Source organism: Cherax quadricarinatus, chromosome 28 (assembly GCF_038502225.1).
Source record: "Cherax quadricarinatus isolate ZL_2023a chromosome 28, ASM3850222v1, whole genome shotgun sequence".
Classification (NCBI taxonomy): Eukaryota; Metazoa; Arthropoda; class Malacostraca; order Decapoda; family Parastacidae; genus Cherax; species Cherax quadricarinatus.
In genome coordinates this window covers 40,166,775-40,193,949 of record NC_091319.1, presented here as the reverse complement: position 1 = coordinate 40,193,949, position 27,175 = coordinate 40,166,775, and the positions used below count along the sequence as shown (strand labels likewise).

Here is a 27,175-nt window from a genome sequence, read left to right as displayed (position 1 = left end):
GGCGGTTCAGGCCACACGTGGACACGTCTCGTACGAATTGCATCGAATAGCGGGTTTTCGATCGAATGTCGAGGCGAAATTTTTTGCTTTAAAATGCACTGAATGTTGGATTTATCGAATGTCAGGGGTCCACTGTACAGTGGACCCCCGGTTCGCGATACTAATCCGTTCCTGAGAGCTCATCGTAAACCAAAAATATCGGAAAGCGAATCAATTTTCCCCATAAGAAATAATGGAAATCAAATTAATCCATGCAAGACACCCAAAAGTGTGAAAAAAAAACTTTTACCACATGAAATATTAAGTTTAATGCAATAGAATAGTAATTACAATAACAACAATAACAATAAATAACAATAAATAACAAAAGAATAATTGACACTTACCTTTAACCCTTTCAGGGTCCGTCCCGTAGATCTACGGCTTTATGGTGAGTGTCCAAACCGTAGATCTACGCCATGAGCTCAGCTCACTCTGATAAACTGTGAGTGGTACATTTGGGCCTAGATATGAGAGAATACATCTATGTGGTATGTGTGCACCACATAAAACAGATCCTGCAGCACACTGTGTATAATGAGAGAAAAATACTGAAATCATGATTTTTCGATTAAAACAGCAACTTTGCAGTGTTTTTTCGTATGTTTTTTATAGTTGTATTTGCGATTTCTTGGTCTCATTTGATAGAATGGAAGACATATTACAGAAATAGAGATGATTTTGATTGGTTTTAGCACTGGAAATGGCTTGAAACTGAGCTCAAAGTAGCGGAAATGTTAAATTTTTGCCGATATTCAAGAGTAAACAAACGACCTCACACGTCTAATACACGTCAGCTGGTGGATCTAATATACATTCACAAATATGGTGATGATATTTATACAATTATTACAGTATTGCATAGCAGTAAATCTTCTATTTTTTGGTGTGAATAAAAATTCATTATGTGAATAAAAAATCAAAATGGAATTTATTTGTAAAGCCTCAAAACATGACTAATGAACAGAGGAAATGTTAGTTTAGTGCCAGGAATGCCTACATTGTTTATTCTGGACCCTATTTTGAAATTGGAATATTTTGAACTTTGTGTTAAATTGGCCAAATTAACAATTTCCGATCACTTTATTTTGTAGTTGAAACAGTTGACTTGGCGATTTCTTGTGCTCAATCGATAGAATAGAAGTAATACTAGTGAAATAGCTAAGAATTTGGTTGATTGGAATAATGTAATTGGCCTAAAATGGGAGTCAAAGTCGGCAAAATCGCCGATTCGTAAATATCGCTGACACATCAAAATTCGCGAGAGCATAATTTCGTCAATTTTCCACCAAATTTCGTACTTTTTGTTTTATTACCTTCACAAAAAGATTCTCTACGATTTCATAAGAAAAAATAACAAATTTTTTTTTTGAAAATTCTTGGACACTGGTGCGTGACTCCAGATTTGGGCCTTGGACCCTGAAAGGGTTAATGAAGATCTGGTGATGATTGATGGGATGGGAGGAGGGGAGAGTGTGGATGGTGTTAGCATTTAGAAGGGAAATTCCCCTCCATTAGGACTTGAGGTAGCAAGTCCTTTTCCGGGGTTACTTCCCTTCTTCTTTTAATTAATGCCACTAGAACCAGGTTAAGAGCCACTGGACCTCTGTCACACAACATAACTGGCAGCCTCACCATGCCTAATCACACTATGTATGCCACTACGATTCTTAAATCTTTCAAACCAACCTTTGCTGGCCTTAAATTCACTCACATCACCACTAGTTGCAGGCAATTTTTTTACCAAATCGTCATGCAACTGCCTAGCCTTTTCACAAATGATTGCTTGACAGATGCTATCTCCTGCTATCTGTCAACATTTTCTAACACTTGCGGTTGCTGTTTCGTAATCACAGTTGCACCTTTTGCAAGAACAGCTTCCTTGATTGCCGTTTTCTTGCTCACTATAGTAGAGATAGTTGATTGGGGTTTACTATACAACCTGACCAGCTCCGACACACGCACTCCACTTTCGTACTTTGCAATTATCTCTTTCTTCATTTCAACAGTCATTAGCACCCTTGGTCTCGAAGGGTTGGCACTGGGAGCTTTCTTGGGGCCCATGGTGACTTATTTTGCAAAAACAGGCACCAAAAACAGTGATAATATGGATAATATGGAATGTACTGAATGTATCCTTAAATGCGCGCACACTGGCTGGCTTGTAAACACTGGCACACATGGGGCAGTTCAGGACACACATGGACACGTCTTGTATGAACCACATCGCATACCGGGTTTTGTATCGGGAAGCGAGGCAAATTTTCTGCAATATAATGCATCGGTTACCGGATTTATCGGATACCGATAGCATCGCGAACTGGGGGTCCACTGTATTTTGAAAAATAATTTTTTTTTTTTTAAATGAAGAGCACATTTTTCTAAATGTTATGAGATGAAAAAAAAATTTAGAGTCAATACTTACTGAGATGTAAGATCGTGAAGTTGGCTCTGGATGCTCACCTAACGGCAACATCGACTCCTGCTGCTTGCAGAAGTGTTGTCGATATACCATTTTTCTCATTTTTATTTTAATTTATATATTTTTTATGTTTTGATAATTACAATTTATATTAGTTCTTGTGATTTCATAGCCAATCTTTGTTCTGACACTAATATTAGGTACAGAAATAGTGCTCAAATAGTCACAATCACATTGACAGGTGAGCATTTACACCTGATAGGGTTATTTACTATTGTCTAGAAATATATACAAAGTATTTATAGGTCCCAGCAATGTTTTAGATACCCTGGCATATACAGTGGAACCTCAAATATCGAACTTTCTTCAGTCCAGAAGGCTGTTCGTGTTCCTTTACCGAATGAATTTATTCCCATCAGGAATAATGTAAATTAGACTAGTCCATTTCAGACCCTCAAAAATACACTTATAAAAGCACTTACAAAAATACACTTACATAATTGGTTGTGTTGGGAGCAGTTCGATTTTTGAGCTTCCACTGTACCTTGAAGCATGTTGTTATGAAAGACATCCCTATACTGTTGACAGCCCAGTGACATTTGACAAATGCTCACTGCTCCAGCTAACCCTTGCTGTATTTGTTATCACTGCTACACACAAACATGTCTGTCTGTCTGTCTATCTGTCTGCCTCTGCTTATCTGTCTTTCTGTCTGCCTGTCTGTCTCTGCTTATCTGTCTTTCTGTCTGCCTGGAGTATAGAATATCAAACTCCTTGAAGAATGGTGTTATGACAACTGTCTATCTTTTTGTCTCTCTATTTGTCTGTCTGTCTATCTATCTATCTATCTGTCTGTCTTTGCCTGGAATTTTTGAGTTATTCTAGGTAATTTACACTATGTATAATAACTGTACTTATGTGTGCATATGAGACAGAGATATAGATAGAGATATAGACAAGCAGAGATATAGGTAAACAGAGATATAGATAGATGGAGACATAGATAGATGAAGATGTAGATAGAGATATAGATAGACAGAGATATAGATAGATGGAGATATAGATGGACAGAGATATAGAGACAGTCAAAGACAGCCAAAGCAAGCTAGCCAGCCAGCCATCCAGCCAGCTAGCCAGCCAGCCAGCTAGCCAGCCAGCCAGCCAGCCAGCCAGCTTGCTGAATACATAAGAACATAATAAAGAAGGAACACTGCAGCAGGCCTACAGCCATGCAAGGCTGGTCCATGTCACCCTCCCCCCCCCACCAGCTTAGACCAATGATCCACCTAGTCAGGTCACATTCATTGAAGGAAGGAGCATGACATCAGACCTAGTAGCACAAGCTAGTCAGGTCCAACTCACACCCACCCACACTCACTCATATATTTATCTAACCTATTTTTACTTTCCTCTTAAACTGTGAGTGTTAATGCGACATGGCATTAATGAATCCCTGGTGTTTGCTCTGTTATTTGCTCTAGCTGGCGCTCAATTGAACTGGTGCTCCCACAAGGTACAGTGGACCCCCGGTTAACGATTTTAATCCGTGCAAGAGGGCTCATCGTTATGCGAAATAATCGTTATGCGAATTAATTTTCCCCATAAGAAATAATGGAAATAAAATTAATCCGTGCAAGACGCCCAAAAGTATGAAAAAAATTTTTTTTTACCACATGAAATGTTAATTTTAATACACACAAACTGAAAAAGGCATGCACAATTACATGACACTTACTTTTATTGAAGATCTGGTGATGATTGATGGGATGGGAGGAGGGGAGAGCATTATCTTCTTACTGTTTAGAAGGGGAATCCCCTTCCATTAGGACTTGAGGTAGCAAGTCCTTTTCTGGGGTTACTTCCCTTCTTCTTTTAATGCCACTAGGACCAGCTTCAGAGTCACTGGACCTCTGTCGCACAACAAATCTGTCCATAGAGCTCTGTACCTCCCGTTTCTTCAAGACTTTCCTAAAATGGGCCATAACATTGTCATTGAAATAGTCACAAGCACGGCTTGCAACAGCTGTGTCAGGGTGATTTTCATCTATAAAGGTTTGCAGTTCAAACCACTCTGCACACATTTCCTTAATCTTTGAAGTAGGCACAATGGATTCCACAACTGGCATAGGCTTCTCAGGGTTAGCCCCAAACCCTTCAAAATCTTTCTTAATTTCCATACTAATTCTCACACTTTTTACCACAGGGTTGGCACTAGAAGCTTTCTTGGGGCCCATGGTCACTTATTTTCCAGAAACACCACCGAAAACACTGTAATAATACGAAATATTCCGAGTGTATGCTTGGATGTTACCGCGGAGGCTGGCTGGTAAACAATGGGACGGCCGGCACATGTGAGGGCACATTGGACGCGTCTCGGACGAAAATCGGTATGCGGGTTTTTAATCGGTATGCGGGGCAAAAATTTTGCGATAAAAGTAATCGTTATGCGGAAAAATCGCTATGCGATGCCATCGTTATGCGGGGGTCCACTGTACTAAGGGCTCCCAGATTTTTTTAATACTGCACACACTGAGTGCACAGACCCATTCTTTCATGTCTAGGCAACTCAAGCGTGTTGTGCCAAATTTGAAGGAAAGAAAAAATGTTGATCAACGTTTGGAGCGCTACTCATGCAAACGCAGATCTACATTTGGACAGTTTAAGGGTTAAATCTCATGTTGAGGCTTGGCATAGTTCTCTTTCGTTCCTTGTGATCTCCCCTCTTTTTTTTTCTCAGCCTGATTACCTGGGCCTTGACTGATGTGGCTGTACAACAGCACATGGTCATACTTGGCTTTCGATGCTGTGTCATTTTCGTATTACCCCTGGGCCTCCCTCCGTATCTGTGGATATTCATTTCTAGTTCTTTGATTAATCTCCTTATTTTTCTGGGCCCTTTGTCTTCTAAACTTCTTCCATTCTCTAGCGCAATTAGTTTTGGACTTTCTACATCTTTGGGTGAACCAAGGGCTCGTTCTGGTCTTCCCATTATTCCTGTTGCCCTTGGGTATGAACCTCTCCTTTGCCTCTTTGCATTTTGTTGTCATGTATTCCATCAATTCATTTACTGATTTTTCCCACCAGTTCTCTTCCCACTAGACCTTGTGCAGTGTGTGTGTGTGTGTGTGTGTGTGTGTGTGTGTGTGTGTGTGTGTGTGTGTGTGTGTGTGTGTGTGTGTGTGTGTATGTACTCACCTAGTTGTGGTTGCAAGGGTCGAGTCATAGCTCCTAGCCTCGCCTCTTCACTGGTCGTTACTGGGTCACTCTTTCTGCTCTATGCACTGTATCATACCTCTTCTTAAAGTTATTTATGGATCCTGCCTCCACCACATCAGAGGCGTCGCTAGAATTGGTGTCACCCGGGGCGGAATCTCTGGTGTCACCCGGGGCAGCATCTTTGGTGTCACCCCCATGAAATTCAAGGGCTGGGGGATAGGGGAGTAAACTCCACTTACGTTACTACTGCATGACCAGTGACTAATGTTTAACAATGAGAATGTTTAAGGGCCATAAACCGAACAGGAGAATATTTCTCAATTTTATTAATGATAAAATAATCGTAGTAATATTGAGGAAACATAAACTCAAATACCACTTTGAGTACAGCCAACAGATCCTACATTTATTCATTGTCAACAATGAAAAAAAAAAAACTTGAAAAATAAAGAGAAACATTGCAATATCAGAGAAACACTAGTTCTGATTTGACCTTGAGTACAGTTAACATCTCAGTGAATCTGATCTTACATTATCAAAATCAATGATTTTTCCTATATAGGCTTATTTGTACTTTGTTAATATATAATAGGCTATATAGAAACGAAGGATTCTTCTCTTATATTGGCGCAGCACTGTTTTGTGCATTAGTGTCATCTTCTTTAGAGGCTCTATGGTGTCACCCGGGGCGGCGCCGCCCCCCCCTTACGACGCCTCTGCGCCACATCACCACTTCCTGACAACTCTGTGACTGAAGAAATGCTTCCTAATGTCCCTGTGATTCATCTGAGTCTTCAACTTCCAACTGTGACCCCTTGTTGCTGTGTCCCATCTCTGGAACATCCTGTCTCTGTCCACCTTGTAGATTCCTCTCAGTATTTTATATGTTGTTATCATATCCCCTCTATCTCTCCTGCCTTCCAGCATTGTCAAATTGATTTCCCTTAGCCTCTCCTCATAGGACATACCCTTTAGCTCCGGGACTAGTCTTGTTCACTTACTATAGTTTCCTCACATGCTTGGGTAGGTGAGGGTTCCAAACTGGCGCTGCATACTCCAATATTGGCCTAACGTACACAGTGTACAGGGTCCTGTATGACTCCTTGTTTAGATGTCGGAATGCAGTTCTTAGGTTTGTTAGGCGCCCATATGCTGCAGCAGTTATTTGGTTGATCTGCATCTCAGGAGATGTGCCTGGTGTTATCCTCACCCCAAGATCCTTTTCCTTGAGTGAGGTTTGTAGGCTTTCGTCCCCTAGATTGTACTCCGTCTGTGGCTTTCTTTTGCAAGGGAGAGAGGAGTAGGCCTTGTTGACTGAGTAAAGTGAGCTGCCAGAGTGAGAGAGAGGCAGGTCTGGGCATACTGAAGTGGCATAGGCCTATAGGTGGACGCACGAGCATGGTGCGAAATATGAACTCAGCTGGCAGACAGCATAAGCTGTCTATGCAGAGAGTACAGGCTGTCTACATTCACTTGGCCACGCACCACCATGGTCGTCCCTTTGACCCTCATATTGTAGATAGTCTTAATGACCCTCGTGTAGTAGTTTTTTTAGTATAATAATAAGATGTTATCTTCATTTTAGAATAATAAGAAAATATTATAACCTTTATATTATAATAATAATAAGGTAAAAGGACCCCAATGGAAATAAGTCACTCTGTCTGACTTTTTTGGGTTATCCTAGGTTCTCTACACATATGCTGCTGTGTATGATAATCTATGTAACTGTATTTGTGTATACCTGAATAAACTTACTTACTTACTTACTTACCATAACCATGACTGGCTGTAAAAAAAAAAAAAAAAAAAAAATTGGTCTCTCTCTTGCCAGATCAGGGCACAGAACACAAAATAAAAACATATATATATATACATGCATGAACATGAAAAAAAAAAACTTCCTGCAGGGTGGGAAGAAAAAAACAGTTGGGGTGTGCTAAACATCGTGGTCATAGGCAGTGAGCGTTGATGGGCATCTCTGCACGCCTTCCTGCATCTGGACAGATACTGCAACACAGGAGACATCTCTGCAGCTGAGCTGTGATGTAACAGGGTGCGGTCTTCTCTTGAGCGGTGAAGCAGTCATCGTAGGAGTCACTGCAGGGTTCACTCAACCTGGGGCACAACCTGCTGGTGCCCTCGAGTGAGGCATCATCAGTACTCGGCAACTGGGCAGGACTTCTGGCAAGCGACTCGGTTGGACATTTCTCGACTGGTACTGTCGCTGGGGCTGTCACTGCCGGTGAATGTGGAGTGAGTTGTGGCAGAGACAACTTGGCGAAACATCTGGGAGTCATAACAGCATACACCATAATGGAGTGAGTGAGCTAGCAGTCAAAGTGACATCATCTCTGTGCAGGCTGCTCACTGAAGCTTGTGACACGAGGCTAACAATCACCTGCCGACAGGGCTAACTGCGGCTTGACTAGTGTCATTCTCTCAACAGTTGGAGTTACAGCAGAGGTTAGTCTAAGCATCCCCAGACTTGTCTACATATAACTGCACTGAAGGTCAGGAGGTGAAGTGAAACAAATCTCAATGGGAATCGTAGCGGGTACAATTCTGCAGGGCATCACGAGCGGCGAATATAAAAAGCTTTCTGTACAAGAGGCTCGGGGCTGACTAATATCAGCTGTCAAATGTGTAGGTCACACTGGGTGACAAGTAACACGAGGTGCTACACAGTGATCTGGGCACAGACCTGTGGTCCACATACAGCTGTGCTCAAGACCACACAGGACACACAGACACCTGCACACACCCACACTGCCCATCTGGTACTACATGACTTACTAGCAAATGACGCTTTTCTGTGCAAAAATCAACACTAAGCTATACACGAACATGTGAGAACACTGACTGAGAGGAATTAATTAACATATGGACATATATCTTCTCTCAATCTTCTCGACAACACAACATGACGTCGTGAAGTGATGTCATGGGGTGACATCGCAAGGTTATGTCAGCAGACATCGCGAGGTTACATTAACAGATGTCTCGAGGTGACTTCCTGGAGTGACGTTATGAGGGATGTCATGGGGTGACATTGCGAGGCAGACATCGTGAAGTCGGGCAGCATTGTGGATAACGTCATGAGGTGACGTCAGTGGAGTGATGCAGCAGACCGCAGCATGTGGCTTGGGACGTCTGGCTAGGTAGCCCACATGGCTTGTTGATCCATATGACATTGTCCACACCCCATGTGGCTTCGTGATCCATGTGGCTTGGTGATCCACGTGGCTTCGAGTGGCCTCAGGCACTCGGATACACAGCTCTGGCAATGAATTCACAGAGAATTCCCAGAAACACAGCATAGAGAGTGAGTACATAGTGGTGGAGTGTGGTGGTATACAGTAGGGCGAGGTGTGAGTGAAGCGAGGAATGGCCACTTCCTCCTCTCCCACCCACAAACTTGGGGAGAAACACTCACACTGGATGCAGAAATCACGACAAACTCACCTCCGACTTGCTGAAATAGCTGGACTGAGCTGAAAAACAAGAGCTGCAACATACAAGTGACGCTGAACACATGACTTGAGAAACAGCATGGAGCTCTGTGGCCCCATGCTGTTTCTCAAGTCATGTGAAGAAATTTGACAAATTACAGCTAGATTCTGCATGTACCTGTGTCTGGATGCTGAAACATGCAGACACATTATTAGGATAACTTATTGAGAGACGGATGCTTCTTGTAAAATGTGTTGGTTGTATAACGTTATTGGAAAGCGGGGAGCAATGATAAGGCTTCGGAAGGCTTCTTACATTATTTGCGGTATCTGGGTACACAGGCAGTGTGTTAAGTGCCCATGGCCTGGGAGGGCCATGCCTGCAAGGGAGAGAGGAGTAGGCCTTGTTGACTGAGTGAAGTAAGCTGCCAGAGTGAGAGAGAGGCAGGTCTGGGCATACTGAAGTGCCATAGGCCTATAGGTGGCAGCACGAGCATGGTATGAAATATGAACTCAGCTGGCAGACAGCATAGGCTCACTCAATGTACTGTTTGCAAAGACATAAAATATGTAAATAAATAAATAATTAGGCTGTCTATGCAGACAGTACAGGCTGTCTACACTTTGCCCTTCTCCAATTTTCATGACTTTGCACTTGTTGAGATTGAACTCCAGGAGCCATTTGCTGGACCAGGCCTGCAGCCTGTCTAGATCTCCCTGTAGTTCTGCCCGGTCCTTGTCCGATTGAATTTTCATCAATTTCACATCCGCAAACAGGGACACTTCGGAGTCTATTCCTTCCATCATGTCGTGTGTGTGTGTGTGTGTGTGTGTGCTTGTGCATGTGTGTGCATGTGTGTATGTGTGTGCACAAGTGTACATTCTTGCCTTCATGACTATTGTATAATTAATTACTTTTTTGAATGAGGATTTTTTTTTTTTTTGGAGGTATAAAGAATGTAACCCAAGTTTTCCCATATATTCTTTTTATTTATTTATTTATTTATTCATTTATTAATTTGAACATGATACAGAGAAGTGCAAAGGAATACATTAGTTAAAGTGCAACATGCCAAAGCCCCTTGTATGCAGAGCATTATGGGCAGGCTTAAAATTAACTTAAGATTAACTAAGCAATGATATATTCAGTAGTAAAATATTATTGTAAACAGATAACAATTTAGCACAAATGAGTATTACAAAGACAGGTCATATGATCATTTATTGTGTTGCTGTGCATTCAGTAGAATGGAGTATTCTGTTAGGTAATATAATTAAAAAAATAACAAAGTTTGATTGGGTCACAGGTTAAACATTTATGAGATACAATTATGTGAAACATTTATGAGATACAATTTATGAGATACAATTGTATTCAGTATTTATTTAGTTGTGGGCGAGTAGGTGATTTTTGAGAAGATACTTGAATTTATATGCAGACAGTGTTTCTTTTATATTCACAGGTAATGAATTCCAGATTTTAGGGCCTTTTAGGTGTATTGAGTTTTTGCATAGCGTGAGATGGACACAAAGAACATCAAAGAGTGATCTGTGCCTTGTGTTATGGTCATGTGTTCTGTTGAGGTTGGTAAGGAGACGTTTGAGGGGAGGGTTTATATCCGAGTTAAGTGTTCTATGTATGTAGTAGGTGCAGTAATAAGTATGGATGTTTTGTATTGTGAGTAGGTTTAGAGTTTTGAATATTGGTGGAGTGTGCTGCCTGTAGTGGGAATTTGTTATCATTCTGACTGCAGCCTTTTGTTGGGTAATTAGTGGTCTGAGATGATTTATTGTTGTTGAGCCCCATGCACAAATTCCATAGGTGAGATAGGGGTAAATAAGTGAGTGATATAGGGCCAGGAGGGCTGACTGTGGAACATAGTACAGTGGACCCCCGCATACCGTTGGCATCACATAACGTTAAATCCGCATACCGCTACATTTTATCGCTAAGATTTTGCCTCGCATACCGCTAAAAAACCCGCTCAACGCTGTTCGTCCGAGACGCGTCTAATGTGCGCCCTTAGCCAGCCTCACATGTTCCGCCGGTGGCATTGTTTACCAGCCAGCCTCCGCGGTAACATCCAAGCATACAATCGGAACATTTCGTATTATTACAGTGTTTTTGGTGATTTTATCTGCAAAATAAGTGACCATGGGCCCCAAGAAAGCTTCTAGTGCCAACCCTACAGCAATAAGGGTGAGAATTACTATAGAGATGAAGAAAGAGATCATTGATAAGTATGAAAGTGGAGTGCGTGTCTCCGAGCTGGCCAGGTTGTATAGTAAACCCCAGTCAACCATCGCTACTATTGTGGGCAACAAAAAGGCAATCAAGGAAGCTGTTCTTGCCAAAGGTTTAACTGTGTTTTCGAAACAGAGATCGCAAGTGATGGAAGATGTTGAGAGACTGTTATTGGTGTGGATAAATGAGAAACAGATAGCAGGAGATAGCATCTCTCAAGTGATCATAAGTGAAAAGGCTAGGAAGTTGCATGAGGATTTAATTAAAAAAATGCCTGCAACTAGTGATCATGTGAGTGAATTTAAGGCCAGCAAAGGTTGGTTTGAGAGATTTAAGAAGCGTAGTGGCATACATAGTGTGATAAGGCATGGTGAGGCTGCCAGTTCGGACAACAAAGCAGCTGAAAAATATGTGCAGGAATTCAAGGAGCACATAGAAACTGAAGGACTGAAACCTGAACAAGTGTTTAATTGTGATGAAACAGGCCTGTTTTGGAAGAAAATGCCAAGCAGGACCTACATTACTCAGGAGGAAAAGGCACTCCCAGGACATAAGCCTATGAAAGACAGGCTTACTCTGTTGATGTGTTCCAATGTTACTGGTGATTGCAAAGTGAAGCCTTTATTAGTGTATCACTCTGAAACTTCCAGACCGTTCAGGCAAAAGAATGCCCTCAAGGAAAATTTGTGTGTGCTGTCGAGGGCAAACAGTAAGGCATGGGTCACTAGGGACTTTTTCTATGACTGGTTACACCATGCATTTGCCCCCAATGTGAAAGATTACCTAACTGAAAAGAAATTAGAACTTAAGTGCCTCCTGGTGTTAGACAATGCCCCTGGTCATCCTACAGACGTGGCAGAGCGACTTTATGGGGACATGAAATTCACTAAGGTGAAGTTTTTGCCTCCTAATACCACTCCTCTCCTGCAGCCCATGGACCAGCAGGTTATTGCAAACTTCAAAAAACTGTACACAAAAGCTCTGTTTGAAAGGTGCTTTGTAGTGACCTCAGAAACTCAACTGACTCTAAGAGACTTTTGGAGAGATCACTTTAATATCCTCAATTGTGTAAACCTTATAGGTAAGGCTTGGGAGGGAGTGACTAAGAGGACCTTGAACTCTGCTTGGAAGAAACTGTGGCCAGAATGTGTAGACCAAAGGGATTTTGAAGGGTTTGAGGCTAACCCTGAGAATCCTATGCCAGTTGAGGAATCCATTATGGCACTGGGAAAGTCCTTGGGGTTGGAGGTTAGTGGGGATGATGTGGAAGAGTTGGTGGAGGAGGACAATGAAGAACTAACCACTGATGAGCTGATAGATCAACTTCAACAGCAAGAGGCCAGACCTGAGGAAATTGGTTCGAAGGAGGGGAGAGAGAAATTGAAGAAATTGCCTACTACAAAGATTAAGGAAATCTGTGCAAAGTGGCTTGAAGTGCAAACCTTCATGGATGAAAATCACCCTCACACAGCTATTGCAAGCCGTGCTGGTGACTATTACACTGACAATGTTGTGAAACACTTTAGGGAAGTCATAAAGGAACAAGAGGTACAGGCCACTATGGACAGATATGTTGTGCGACAGAAGTCCAGTGACTCTGAAGCTGGTCCTAGTGGCATTAAAAGAAGAAGGGAAGTAACCCCAGAAAAGGACTTGACACCTCAAGTCTTAATGGAAGGGGATTCCCCTTCTAAACACTAAGACTCTCTCCTCCTCCCATCCCATCAATCATCACCAGATCTTCAATAAAAGTAAGTGTCATGTAATTGTGCATGCCTTTTTCAGTTTGTGTGTATTAAAATTAATATTTCTTGTGGTAAAATTTTTTTTTTTCATACTTTGGGGTGTCTTGCACGGATTAATTTGATTTCCATTATTTCTTATGGGGAAAATTCATTTGCATAACGATAATTTTGCATAACAATGAGCTCTCTTGCATGGATTAATATCGCTATGCGGGGGTCCACTGTACTGTATCTTCGATAGTATGCCTACGATCTTGGAAATTTTCTTGGAAATTTGTTGTATATGTCTTTGAAATTTGAGTCTATTATCAAGGTGGATTCCTAAGAATTTTCCCTCTGTGAATTTTGTGATAGGTGATCCGTTTATCATTATGTTAAGAGGGACATCTGTAGCTCTGTTACCAAACTGACTGAAGTAGGTTTTGTCAATGTTTAGCGTAAGTTTGTTAGTCCTCATCCAGGTAGATATTTTCTGTAATTCAGTATTCACAGTATTGGCTAGCATGACTGGGCTCGGGTGAGAGAAGATGTATGTAGTGTTATCTGCAAATAGTGTTGGTTTGAGTAGTTGCGATGCATTTGGTAGGTCATTTATGTATATGAGAAAGAGAAGAGGGCCAAGGACACTTCCCTGTGGGACACCAACTGTAATTGGCTGTGCAGAAGAGTTTGCTCCATTTGTGTACACATATTGGCTTCTGTTGCTGAGGTATGACTTTAGGTAGTTGAGGGAGTGCCCTCTTATACCATAGTGCGACAATTTTATGTGGAACAGGTCATGGTCAGCTGTATCAAAAGCTTTACGTAAGTCAATGAAGATCCCCAGTGGGACTTCTTTTTTCTCTATTGCAGTGTATATATGTTCGAGCATGTATATAATAGCATCATTAGTATTTTTATTAGGCCTGAGCCCAAATTGACAGGGGTTGAGTAGGTTGTGGGAGATGAGGTAGGAATAGATTCGCTTATGAATTAATTTTTCGAAGATTGTAGAAAGAGGTTGTAAGTTGGATATTGGCATATAGTTATTCAAGTCTGTTTGGTCTCCTCCTTTATGGATCTGGGTGACCCTTGCTATTTTGAGAACTGCAGGGAAGATAGAGGATTCGATGGATTTGTTAAAGAGTGTTGCAATGATTGGTGATAGCACTTGTGGCGCTTTTTTGTATATGAAGGGTGGTAAGGTATTTAAATCTCCTGTCTTGTTTTTTAGTGTGTTGATAATAAGGGAGACTTCAGTTGGGTTAGTCGGAGCTAGGAACAGTGTGTTCGGGTAGTTGCCAGCGAGGTAGTCATTGGGTGGGGTATCTGAGCTTGGGATTTTATTGGCAAGGTTTTTTTCTATAGTGGAGAAGAAATCATTGAGTTTGTTTGTTGTTTCAGTTGGTGGGAGTTGGGGTTCATCTGGTTTTGTTAATTCAATTTCGCTATTTCGTGATATCTTTTTTGTTCCTAGAATTTCTGATAGGGTTTTCCAGGTCTTTTTTATATCACCTCTTAAGTTGGATAATCTGTTCTCATAATACAATTTTTTAGCCCTTCTTATCAGGCTGGTTAGGATTGACGAGTAACGTTTTGTTTGGTCTCTGGTTATGTGAGGATGTTGGGTGTTAGCCAGGAACTGTTCAGTCTCTTAGCTGTCATCTGTTTAGTTTTTTTTAGGGCAGTGCTTGTTATAGAGGTATTGGGTCTTTTTTAGAAAATTATTAAAACATTCATCAGTATCTGTATAGATTTCTAGCTCAGTGTGCCAGTCAATGTTTGTCACTGCTGCTGTGAAGTTATTAATGGCTGCCTCATTGTGAAGTCTGAAAGTGACTTTAGTAGTGTCTTGGGGTAATTTTCCTACATTGGTTATGAGGAAGGTAGGGTAGTGGTCTGTGGTATTATCTGTGATTATGCCTAATTTTAAAGGGGATATGGAGTTCGTCCAGATGTGGTCTAATAGGGAAACACTAGTCTGTGTAACTCTTGTAGGTTTTGTTACTGTTGGTAGCAACATGCAGTTACTCATAGTGTTTGTGAATTCAGTAACATGTGGGTCCTGGTCTTGCAGGAGATTTATACTGAAGTCACCTGAGAGTAGTAAGTGATTTTTATTCATGCGTGCGTCAGTAATCATACTTCCTAGATTTTCACTAAAACGGCTAATGTTTGACTGTGGTACTCTGTAGATGTTTATCACTGTGAGAGGTTTTTGTAGGTATTTGGATTTGGATTTAGCTATTATATATTCCCCATGTTCATCCCTTGTGCAAGTGTTAGTGATACATTCTAGTTGGTCTGAGTAGTACATAGGTGTGCCACCCCCTTGTTGATCTGGCCTACAGTTGTGTATGGCTGTGTAACCAGGAATGGCATATACATCTGTAGTATCAGGCTTTAACCTGGTTTCGGTGAGAGTAATGATGGACATACTGGCATGCAGGGAATTTAGTAATGCTATGAGGTCATCGTAATGCTTGCTTAAAGATCTGATATTGTAGTTAAAGACAGTTATGTTGTTGTTGGCTCTGGGGAGTGCCTTTGATTGTTCTGCTGTGTAGTAATTACAGTTACTGTTTGATTCATTTAAGTCATTCAATAAGAGGTTGGTATCAGGATCAATGCTTGTTATCATAAGATTTAGAGTGAATCTATAGTAAGAATTAAGTATAAGACAAAGTAAATATTCTAAAGCTAAAAAATAGCACCTGAATTATTTTAACAAATATAAAAAATATGAGCTAAAATAGTTCTTTAAAGCTAAAATAAAGGAGACAATATAAAAGGGACTAAAGTAATTTATGGTGAACAAATAAAGTGATGATCAAATAATGGAGCTTGGGAATATAATAGTAGGTAGTTCTATAAAGTTAAAATAAGGGAGACAATATAAAAGGGACTAATACAGTGGACCCCCGCATAACGATTACCTCCGAATGCGACCAATTATGTAAGTGTATTTATGTAAGTGCGTTTGTACGTGTATGTTTGGGGGTCTGAAATGGACTAATCTACTTCACAATATTCCTTATGGGAATAAATTCGGTCAGTACTGGCACCTGAACATACTTATGGAGTGAAAAAATATCGTTAACCGGGGGTCCACTGTATAAGTTGTGGTGAACAAATAAAGTGGTAATCAAATAAATGAGCTTTGGAATATAATGGCAAAATAGTGAACTTATTACACTTTAGCACCTGAGAATACCACCTTTATTATTTTAACAATTGTGAATATATGAACTAAGGTAGTTATATAAAGCTAAAATAAAGGAGAAAATATATAAAGGACTAATTAAGTAATGGTAAACAAAGTTAAATGGACAGATAGTCACTATGATATAATTCTGATTTAGAAGTAAGATCTGATTTGTAATATATAATAAGTTGAGCAATTTATTGCACAATAAAAAGTAAAAAAATATGAGGTAGTTGGTACTAGCTAGCAAAAGATAGTTTTGGGACTCACACAATAATGTAATTGGAATGTACACTAATTGCACACACAATGTAAAAGAGACTAAAACAAGAAGTGGTAAACAAAATTAAATGGGCAGGTAAGAACCATGAATAACATTAATTTGGAGTAAGATTTGACTTGCAACACAAAATTATGAGCAATTAATAGCAATTAAAAAGAAGTATGAGGTATTTGAGGTAGTTGGTATTAGCTAGTGAAGAAAAAAATAAAATAAAAAAATAATAATGCACAATATTATAATATTATAATATAAGGGTGCTTTACACTACAGTTTTTAATGTTGCAGTTTAAAAACTGTAGTGTAAAGCACCCTTCTGGCAAGACAGTAATGGAGTGAATGATGGTGAAAGTTTTTCTTTTTCGGGCCACCCTGCCTTGGTGGGAATCGGCCAGTGTGATAATAAAAAAAAACTATTAGTAACGTACACTATATGCACCACACGTATATATGTATTAAGGGCACTTATCTAATCTGTTTCAGAAATGTCAGCTTTTCTAAGGAAGGTAGAGAAATCATGTTCATTTGAGATGGTGTATTGTTGTCCTGTTGATGTTTTCCTAACTAGTATTTTCCCATCTCGAGTGAAACACTGATATATTTTGTTTTCCTGTTTAAGTTTTCTCAACCTGAACAGAAGGTTTTTATGTTTTCTCGTTAGACACTCATTGATGTACACTCCATTTTTCATTGTAATTGCTGATTTAATTAAGTCCTTTCTTTTATCATATGAATGAAGTCTGATCATAATACTGTACTGTGTTTACTACCTTGTTTTCCTAGCAAACGTGTTTCTTTGATTTCATTGTTTTGCACGATAACTTTTACGTGGTCCTGTATTATCCTGATAGCAGTTTCTTTGCACTGTTCTTGAGTTATTTCACTAGGAATGTGAGGGCTGTTTATTATAACTGCATCAGACAACTTATCTTGTTTGGTTTTGTCGTCTTGGAAATCAAGGTATTCATTCAGTCGAGTTTGCATGTTCTGATTCCAGTCCTTGATTGCTTCTTCATCCTTCATATTTAGGGTTGTTATTTGCTCAGTGTGACTGGCTATAGCTGTTTTCAGAGTATTTTCTGTGTCAGCACTTCCCGATGTAATCTTCTCTTCAAGATTTTGGATCTTGTTCTCGAGGTTGGTTATCTTGGATTCTTGTCGTGCAAGTGTTGCTTTAATATCTTCGATTTTGCTTTCTAGAGCGACGATGTAGTCTCTGATATTGTCAGGAATAATCATACCTGAGTTATCATGGGTGCATCCTGTCATATTATCATGTCTAACTCTTATATCTGGAGCATTACCCATGTTATATGATGATGCTCAACTTTTTTATATTCTATTGTGCTGAATAATTGATTGATTCTCATTCTTCACAAATAAAATAAAATGAAGATATTTACTGTTATTTTCATGTCTTGCTAATCTCATATTATTTTACTTTTTTCCAGTTCAATCTTTCTCCAGAAGAATTTTAACATCAAGTTTCAACCATTCATCATCTACCATTCATCTACAAGTTTCAACCCGTGTGTCAGCTGCAGTTATGCTGGAGATGTTGTGTCAGCAGTCAGTGTTGTGAAGGTCAATATGGTGTCATAGATGTTCTCAATACTCTAGCTATTACATCCAAGTCTTCAGCTGCCTCTGGCTGTAATTTCCCTCATTACAATATCTGTAATACTTAAATATGTTTCAGTATCACCTTCATGTTTGACAAATTATGTACCGTTACATGTAAGAGTATTCATTCATTCCTATGTAATAATAGTAGAACCAATATTATTCAAAAAATAAAACATTGATGACTTGACTACTAACAGTATATTCATGTAAATGTTGATGAAAATGAATGTTTGTAACCAATTATTGTAATGAATAATTTAAAGACTTGTATCCTTGGTGGACTTAATTATAATTTGCACTCATGTAAACTGTGTACAGTACTCAGTTTAAAATGCTTCTTCTGTGTTATCATAACTAATCTATGCCGTTATAACTCATCTGTGTTGTTATAACTCTTCTGTATTATTATAATTCATCTGTGTTGTTATAACTCATCTATGTTGTTATAGCTCATCAATATTGTCATAACTAATCTATGCTGTTATAACTCATCTGTGTTGTTGTAACTCATCTATGCTGTTATAACTCATCTGTGTTGTTGTAACTCATCTATGTTGTTATAACTCATCTATGCTGTTATAACTCATCTGTGTTGTTGTAACTCATCTATGTTGTTATAACTCATCTGTGCTGTTATAACTCATCTATGTTGTTATAACTCATCTGTGTTGTTGTAACTCATCTATGTTGTTATAACTCATCTATGCTGTTATAACTCATCTGTGTTGTTGTAACTCATCTATGTTGTTATAACTCATCTATGCTGTTATAACTCATCTGTGTTGTTGTAACTCATCTATGTTGTTATAACTCATCTATGCTGCTATAACTCATCTGTGCTGTTATAACTCATCTATGCTGTTATAACTCATCTGTGCTGTTATAACTCCTTAACTGTGCTGTCATAACTCTGTGCTGTTGTGACTTATCTGTACTGTTATAACTCATCTATGTTATTATAATTCATTTTCTGTATTGTTATAACTCACTTGTGTTGTTATAACTCATCTAAACTGATGTAATGTAACACAAGAGATAATTTGTGTAACCTACAAAAGTTTAATAAGAATAATAATTATAATCGACAAGGTTGTACAATTGTTGATTGATCCTGTTGTAAAGAAAATATTTCTGTTGTCTGTCAAAATATTTCATTTCAAAACTAATCTTTAGTAATAATTTCCAAGTATGGACAGCAGGAGAGGGACTTACTCGAGTGAAAATCCATATCACTGTTGAGTATCTGATAGACCTGTTAGGTGATTTTGATTTAGACGGCATATTGTAATCACTCATCAGAGTGTAGAAAAAATATTTGTTCTAAAATCGTGTCTTTTGTAAAAGATGAGTGATGATTCCGGTGAAAATAGTCGTAAGTGTTCAGTGTGTCTGCAAGACTTTGAACATAATTCTACTTTATTACAACACATGAGAGTTCATAAAAAGGAAAAACTGCATTGCTGTTCAGAATGTCCAAAAACATTCTCAAGTAAATCTGCTCTAATGAATCATTTTAGAGTTCACTCACAAGAAAAACCATATCGGTGTTCAGTGTGTCTGAGGGACTTTAAACTTCGATCTACACTAGTACAGCACAGTAGAATTCATACAGGTGAAAAACCATATCACTGTTCAGTGTGTTCAAAAGACTTTTCACAGAAAGGAAGTCTGAAACAACACATGAAAGGTCATTCAGGGGATAAACCTTTCAAGTGTTCAAATTGTACAAAAAAGTTCTCGAGAAACTACCTTCTGACGTTGCACATGAGAGTTCATTCGGGAGTTAAACCATATAATTGTTCAGAATGTCTAAAAGACTTCACGCAAAAATCAGCTCTAATGCAACACATGAGAGTTCATTCAGGAGAAAAACCATACCGTTGTTCGGAATGTTTAAAATCATTCTCACACAAATCCACACTAATACAACATACAAGAATTCACTCAGGAGAGAAACCATACCAGTGTTCAGAGTGTTTAAAAGTGTTCTCACAGAAAGCAACTCTTATGAACCACAAGAAAACTCACTCACAAGAAAAATCACATCAGTGTTCTGTGTGTCTGAAGGAATTTATATATAAAACACGTCTGGCAGAACACTTGAAAGCTCATTCAGAAAAAAAGAAATATCAGTGTTCAAAGTGTCTAAAATACTTTTCACGAAAGTTAACTCTAATACAACACTTGCAGATTCACACGGTGGAGAAAACCTATCACTGTTGAGTGTCTATTTTGTCTACCCAGTTGCTTGGTCTCTAATGTAACCTAATCTCTCTCTCTCTCACACACACATCTTGGCTGATCTGATCAATCAAGCTGTTGATTATTGCCACCAGTTAATATTTGTTTCACAGCTCAGTTTACAGAAAATTATAAAATATGTTATTAGAGAGAGTGGTGATGGTAGCTCATGTGGAGGGAAGGTGTTCTTGGTGCTATATGCTTACACACTAATAATTGCACATTTGAATTTTCACTTTTTATTATTTACCATACCTTTACCTTTTTTTTTTTTTTTTTGTAAATATTTTTTCATTATACAGAAATCTACCTAGTGTGTGTGATATTTTAGAGGCATAAATAATATAAATTATTTTTCTTCGCTGATCACCAGGCTGTATATTTACTATTAATAATATAGTGGTCCCCTGAGTTATGATATTTATTCATTCCAGAAGACACATTATACTTCTAATCTATTGTAACTCAAACCCTAAAATACCTGGTTTTATGGCAGTTTGTTGCAAGACCTCAGAAATGCAACATTTACTGTATCTAGCACACTGTCAGATGTAACTTGCAGGCACTATCCCCCTTCATCTGCTTCTCTCTTATCCACATTAACAATTACAAACAGTCTTTCCATCACTATAATAATTTCTCTGCCTTTTTTCACTAGCTTAGATTTGTCAGGGACTTTAACATACTTTATTATCTCTTACTTGCTTGATAATAATAGAGATGGTTTGCGGAAAGCCGTACTCGTGCACCGGTGCACCAATTTTTTGCTTGATCTTAAGAGAAATGGCCTGTTTACAGTGCACTTTAGGGGCCATGATAACTTGTTAACATAAAAGATCCCTGAAAGCAATTTGCCACAGCTGCTTATGTTTCATGGGGGGCTGATCGTCAAACTCTCCTTCGACTGCATTCAGCCCTAATTTTATCGAAACTTAGACCATGGCAACCAGATATATTCTGCGGCCTCTCCTGCATCTTTTTCTAAACTTGATCACATCCATCATCAGAGATTATGTTTATGTTTGGGCATTTTTCGCTCCTCACCTGTTGAGAGCCTATATGCAGAGGCAAATGTTCCATCCTTGAACGACCTCAGTGATGCCTCCATTATTTTGTCCACCCTCATGACTGTGTCTGCTCTTCCCCACTACTGTGCACAAAAGCCAAAATACCTGCAGTTGCTTCTTGCTCCCTTTTTCTTAACCACTTCCGGTCTCATTCTCATGCCTTTACAATTTACACAGATTGGTCTAAATCCTCTGACTGTGTCATGTTTGCAGCAGTGTTATCAGACAGTATTGTGCAAGGTCATTTATTATACTTGACTAGCATTTTTACAGTTGAACTGTATGCAATTCTCATTGCAGTTATCCATATTGCATCCATCTGTACTAGTCTCAGACTCCTTTAGTGCTTTGCAGGCTATCAAAAAAATTTGAGTCGCCTCATCCCCTAGTTCTTCGTATACATCTTTGGTTGTACCGCTTTTCTAGCAAAAAAAAAAAAAAGAGAGAACTAAGAAATTGTTTTCATCTGGGTCCCTGGTCATGTTGATGTTTAGGGCAACGAGTAGGTGCACTCTGCTGTGCAGTCAGTGGTACATGACTTTCCAGTTTCCTATAGAGGTATTTCATTCTCAGACTATTTTGCTGTAATTTTTAGTCACCTTCACAACTGTTGGCAACATCATTGGTCTTAATTGATTCATAACAAATTACATTCTATCAAGCCAAGGTTAAGGTCCTGGCCTTCTTATCATCAGTGTTGTGGTTGTGAAATTACGCTTGCCTTCGCATCGGGCATTCATATCTCACTCATGGGTATCTCATGGAGAGGCATCCAATTCTACTCTGTGTGAATTGTCAAGTTCCAATTGCAGTTTGCCATATTCTGTTGGACTGTCCTGTCTTTCAGCGAGCATGCAGAATTTACCTCTGACGTAGTCACTGCTCTAATACTCTAAATTTATCTTCTCTCCTTGCTTATGGCCCCACCTTTGACACAGACGCCTTCTTTCCCTTTTTGACAGCAACAGATTTACCGCACGACCTTTGATTGTAATTCTTTTAGCACTCCTCACCACCCTCACAAACTTTACCTCCGTTATACTTCCTACCCTGTAGTGCTGTATGACCCTGGTGGGTTTGGCTCTTGGTTTTGATTATTATATATGGTATAATTATAAAATATGATTATAAAATATGGTGTAATTATAACACAAATGCAGTGTGAAGGGTAAATAATTCAGAATTAGTGCAAGGATAATTGTAATAGCTTCAAACTGAAGAATAACGAATAAACTGTAGTACAAATTCTGCTCTTGGCTGAGATGCTACCATAGAGACAGTCAACCCTGTTGCTGATTGAATGCTAAGCCACCTTCACAGATCCCCCACTCCTATTGGCTCAGACACTTTTGAAGAGGTGAGCTACTTGATCACTGCTTGGCTAAGGCACACCCACCCAAGAATTTATTATTCTATTTTTCTCAAATGCTGCTCAAGAGGTAACTACCACTTTGCTGGTTGGCTGAGGGCCACTCATCCATGCTGACCATAATAATAGTGATAATGCAATAATAATAATAATAATTATAATGTGTATGTGTTAATGTTTTAGGTTCGAACCTGTGAATTCCAACAAGGGAGATGTGAATGTATGCACCTGGCAGTTTTGCTGGTCATAATAATAATAATAATAATAATAATATTGATAATCTTTATTTCTATAAGTACAGTAGGGCCCCACTTATACGGCGGGTTAGGTTCCAGGCTATCGCCGGAAAGCAGACATCGCCGGAAAGCAGAACGACATTTTTTCCATTTATAAATGCATATAAATGCCAGACAACAAGTTTACACTAAATTATATTAAGTTAGTAATAGAACTAGGCATTAAAAACACAAAAAGTAAAGTACATACACAGTACATCATTACTTATCTTAAAGTATTTGTAATCTTAATGTAGGGCGAGAGGTGAGTATTACTTATTTGTAGGAACTCAGGTGTAGGTAGCCCTGGCTCCCCATCTCATACTTAACCCTTTGACTGTTTCGGTCGTATATATACGTCTTATGAGCCACCGTGTTTGACGTATATATACTCATAAATTCTAGCAGCTTCAGATCAAGCAGGAGAAAGCTGGTACTCCCACATGTGAGAGAATGGGTCTGTGGTCAGTGTGCACCATATAAAAAATCCTGGAGCACGCAGTGCATAATGAGAAAAAAAACCTCTGCACCGTCACACAATGAATCTGTCCATAGAGGTCTGTACCTCCCATTCCTTTAAGATTTGCCTAAAATGGGCCACAACATTGTCATTGTAATAGTCACCAGCACGGCTTGCAATAGCTGTGTTAGGGTGATTTTCATCCATAAAGGTTTGCAGTTCAATCCACTTTGCACACATTTCCTTAATCTTTGAAGTAGGCACAATGGATTCCACAACTGGCATAGGCTTCTCAGGGTTAGCCCCAAACCCTTCAAAATCTTTCTTAATTTCCATGCTAATCCTCACCCTTTTTACCACAGGGTTGGCACTAGAAGCTTTCTTGGGGCCCATTGTGACTTATTTTGCAGTTACAAGCACAAAAAAACACTGGGATAAGGTGAAATGTACCGAATGTATGTGTGGATGCGACCGCACTGGCTGGCTTGTAAACGCTGGCACCCACGGGGCGGCTGAGGCCACACGTGGGACGTATCCTGGACGAATCACGTAAGGCGAGTTTTTTATCGTGAGACGAGGCAAAAATTTTGCGTTCAAATGCTTCGTATGGCGGATTTAACGTAACGCGATGCGTTCGTAAGGCGGGGGTCCACTGTATTAATGTAAAATAAGACAATGTGCCCAAGAGTGATTATTATTACATAGTATTGGCGCCATGAGTAGAGAGACTTAGCGATTTTAATGTGTACCTGCACACCAGCACAGTGTGTAAGTATATTTAAGTACAGGTACACATAAATATAATTATCAGAGTACATATAAAATATGCAGTAACTTTAACCCTTTGACTGTCGAAGGGCCAAATCCTGAAGTTGCTTCTGGTGTCGCAAAATATTCGAAAAAAAAAAAAATTATTTTTTCTTATGAAATGATAGAGAATCTTTTCCCGATTGTAAAGACACCAAAAAAACGAAATTTGATGGAAAACTGACGGAATTACGCTCTCGCGAAGTTAGCGACTTCGGCGATATTTAAAAATCGGCAATTTCGCCCACTTTGAGCCCTTTTTTCGGCTAATTCCGTTATTCCAGTCAACCAAACTCATAACTATTTCTTCAGAACTCTATTTTTTCTATCGATTGAGTACAGGAAACTGCCCATTTACCGATTCCAACTACCCAATAACATGGTCAGAAATTTGCAATTTGGCCAATTTCACGAAAATTAAAAAATACGACAATTTCAAAATAAGGTCCAGAATGAACAATGCAGACATTCCTGGCTCTAAAATAACATTTTCTTTGTTCATCAGTCATGTCTCCAGGTCCCTGTGATATTACTCTTGCTTTTTATTTTGAAATTTTATTCAAACAAAAAATAGAAGATTTACTGTTATGCAGACTACTGCAATACTGTAATAATTGTAAAAATTACATCAACCCATTCATGACTGCGTATTAGAATGGCTATTTGGACATTTATTGGACAATGACATCATTTGTTCACTTTTGAACATCGGCAAAAATCAAACATTTCCTGTACTTTGTGCTCCATTTCCAGGTTCTTTTTATAGTAAAATTAATCAAAATCACCTCCATTTCTATAATATAGTTTCCATTCTATCAAATGCGACCAAGAAAACGAGAATACAACCACAAATACTATACGAAAATAGACCACAAAGTCGGCATTTTAATTAAAAAAAACGGTCGGAGTTTTTTTTTTCTCATTATGCACTGCGTGCTCCAGGATTTTTTTTATGTGGTGCACACTGACCACACAGACCCATTCTCTCACATGTGGGCCTACTAGCTTTCTCCTGCCTGATTTGAAGCCGCTAGAATTTATGAGTATATATACGTCAAACACGGTACCTCGCAAACGTATATATACGGCCGCGACAGTCAAAGGGTTAAAACACTTGAAATTTTGGAAAGTTTCCTGACATAATAGATGTGGTCAATGAGAATGTAAACAAACCGGGTGGGGCACGCCATATTTGAAAGACCGCTTGCCGTATAGCAAATTTTGGTCATAATTTGACATCGCTGTATTAGCGGAATACCATAAGGTGAAACGCCATAAAGCGGGGCCCTACTGTACATGATACACTATTACAGACCTAGCTGTCATCATTGGCATACTACTGTATATGGAAAGCCACTGGTTATGCAGAGTATTTCTGGCAACCTTGGTTAATCTTGTTCCCCAAGATACTACCCACAACAGTCATACCATTGTACATTGTATGAGGGTAAATCATAACTCCAGGGACCACAGTATGTTCATGGGAAGAAGTAAGGTTATGCAAGTCATGGAGCACTGCATGGCAAGGGTGAGTGAAACAAGAACTTAAGAGGAAATTAATCAAATGATAAGAGGTATGCAGTGACATAATGAGTCAGTCTCTACAGATCAATGTCAATCTATAAAGCAAATAGAGAATCTTCTCAAAATGTTGGACCTTCAGAGAGGAAGGCAGTTGGAGTAACTACGTCAGGGTATTAATACTAGATGTTAAAATGAAGGTGTTGCTCACTCACTGATAAATGGAATAGTCAGTCAAAAGAAGTTGGACCATCATCTTGACAGTTCATACATGTAGCTCTTAGTGTCCCTCCTTGAGGTAAGTGATTGAGAGTGTGGTGTGATGAAGAGAAATGACCAGATGCTCAATTGTTGTATGATTAAAAAGGTCTTGTTGGTCACTAATGCAGATCATTAACAATCCTGGTGCCCTTAAAAAAATGAACTTTATTTTCTATGAAGATAAAGTTGCATTACAATGATTGGTTTACATTAGATTATATATATGGAAATACTTTCAGTCAGATTAAAACTAAAATGTAAATTCCTCGACATTGAATAGCTGTATGACCCTAGTAGGTTTAGTGCTTTTTTTCTTTTATTATAATAATCTTCCTAGGTAGTAGGTTGGTAGACAGCAACCGCCCAGGGAGGTACTACCGTCCTGCCAAGTGAGTGTAAAATGAAAGCCTGTAATTGTTTTACATGATGGTAGGATTGCTGGTGTCTTTTTTCTGTCTTAACCCTTTGACTGTCGCGGCCGTATATACCTGGAGTTTACCTGGAGAGAGTTCCGGGGGTCAATGCCCCCGCGGCCCGGTCTGTGACCAGGCCTCCTGGTGGATCAGAGCCTGATCAACCAGGCTGTTGCTGCTGGCTGCACGCAAACCAACGTACGAGCCACAGCCCGGCTGATCCGGAACTGACTTTAGGTGCTTGTCCAGTGCCAGCTTGAAGACTGCCAGGGGTCTGTTGGTAATCCCCCTTACGTGTGCTGGGAGGCAGTTGAACAGTCTCGGGCCCCTGACACTTATTGTATGGTCTCTTAACGTGCTAGTGACACCCCTGCTTTTCATTGGGGGGATGGTGCATCGTCTGCCAAGTCTTTTGCTTTCGTAGTGAGTGATTTTCATGTGCAAGTTCGGTACTAGTCCCTCTAGGATTTTCCAGGTGTATATAATCATGTATCTCTCCCTCCTGCGTTCCAGGGAATACAGGTTTAGGAACCTCAAGCGCTCCCAATAATT

At 39.4% G+C, this 27,175-nt stretch overlaps 1 long non-coding RNA gene across 1 annotated transcript in view; it reads left to right on the top strand.

Annotated features, from left to right (window-relative positions):
- LOC128693188 (uncharacterized) overlaps window positions 1–20,683 on the top strand; it is a 98,680-nt gene extending 77,997 nt beyond the window's left edge. The window contains exon 3 of the long non-coding RNA XR_008407679.2: window positions 18,035–20,683. This is a non-coding gene — a long non-coding RNA (uncharacterized lncRNA). The remainder of the gene's footprint in view (window positions 1–18,034) is intronic.
- The last annotated feature ends 6,492 nt before the right edge of the window (window positions 20,684–27,175 follow it).